Below are 1,784 nucleotides of genomic sequence, written 5' to 3'. Positions count from 1 at the left end.
CACTATGACCTAAATAAGAAGTTTCCAAAGTGGACATGTGATCCTGGGGAAGTGCAAGACAATCTATTGGGGTGGAGAAGGAAAGTACTAGAACTTATTTTTATTTTTAGCTCATCCTTTTCCTTTTTCTATTTTTGTGCATGTTTTAAACTGTCCATAAAGTATTATTGTAATAATAATTGTTAAATAAATATATGCAATGTTATATTGCAAAAGAGATCTGCAAATACTGTTAAAATTTACAATGCACAGGTTGACTGATAGTCTGGAGAGCATTTCCTGGTATTATGGGAAATTAAATGATACACCAGACACTATTTCCTAGGACTGTGAATTGAATTGTATCCACCCAAAAGAAACAGAAAGATTCAATTGCAGATTGGAAAGTCCAAATTCTTCAGGGCAGGCCACAGATTGGGAAATTTGGTGAAGGTTTTTGATGGATTCCGAGAGAAGTTGGCTGGCTGAAGCAGAGGTGGGAATTATTCCTTCTGACTACGGAAATGATCAGTTCTCCATTTAATGCCTCCACCTGGTTGGACAAGATTTTACTCATTGCTGAAGACAATCTCCATTGTTCAATGTAGATGCAATCTGCCATAGATGCAGTCAACTAATGATTTCAATCTACGAAATACCTTCTCAGCTACAAGCAGACCAGTGACCAAGCAACTGAACACCATAACCTGGCCAGGTTGACACATGAACTTAACCAGAGCCCTAGTCCCCAGGCTTGTGAGTGTTTTTCTCTCATGATTCCAGGGGCTATAACTCTGAGATTAAGTTTCCTTTTGTAGTGAGCCTTCCTTGGTTCTTCCAGCACCTCAGGTCTTTTCTCCAAGTTTTACCTGCATCTTCACGAGGCCAGCTTCCCTCTGCGTGCCTGTGTCCAAACTTCTCTCTTCTTCTAAGGACACCCGCCTCTTGAATTTGGGTCCCACCTTAATCAAGTACGAACTCATCTTAACTCGATTATATCTGCAAAGACCTTATTCCCTTCTTTAGGGTCATATTCACAGGTTCCGGGTAGATGTAGATGTCGGGGAAAACACCTTCAACTCAAGATGAGACCTGGTGATGCTCCAATACTTTGGCCCCAGCAGTAATCGTGGCACGTGTTTCCCAAGAACTGCAGGGATTCATGGTGAGGAGAGCAGCTGTTTAATTCCCTCCATGGCCACCAAGCCTGCCTGCCATCTACACTAAATGAGAATAGAGTCTGAGAGGTCAGTAAGGACCTCTGGCAAGGAATGGCCCAAGGGTGCCATTTCTGCAGGAAGAGACGCACCAGGAGATTGGCCACAAATGTCCAGTTGAATCTCAGGAATGGTTATTACCTGCCTACTCATTCCAGGGGTCTCCCGCTAGACCCCTCTATCCTGGGACCAAGGGATAGGGCTCCCGCAGAGCGAGGAAGCAGCTAGCACCCATCTGAGAGCGACCCTTTCAGCCAAAGGGGGAGTTTGGGAGCGGTCACCAAAGACAGTTGGCCATGGCTTGGCTGACCTGCTCAGGTGAGCTTGGACAATCTCTGGAGTGGCCCCAAAACTTGAAAGTGTGCTGCCTGTCTCTGAGCAGAAGGAAAGACTCTGAGATAGAGGACACAGGATGGGCAGGGGGAGGGGAGGGCAAGAAAGTGCTAGAAACATGGGGTCAAGAACCAAGAGAAAGCACCCAAGATGGCAGATGGGCAACCGGCCAGATCTGTCTTTGTGCAAAGAGGAAGTCCAGGATGTCGATTGAAAGAAGTGGAAGGCTCTCTGCTTAAGAAGGACAAGCTATCT

Source organism: Tamandua tetradactyla, chromosome X, assembly GCF_023851605.1.
Source record: "Tamandua tetradactyla isolate mTamTet1 chromosome X, mTamTet1.pri, whole genome shotgun sequence".
NCBI lineage: Eukaryota > Metazoa > Chordata > Mammalia > Pilosa > Myrmecophagidae > Tamandua > Tamandua tetradactyla.
Note: the sequence above shows the minus strand (reverse complement) of the source record.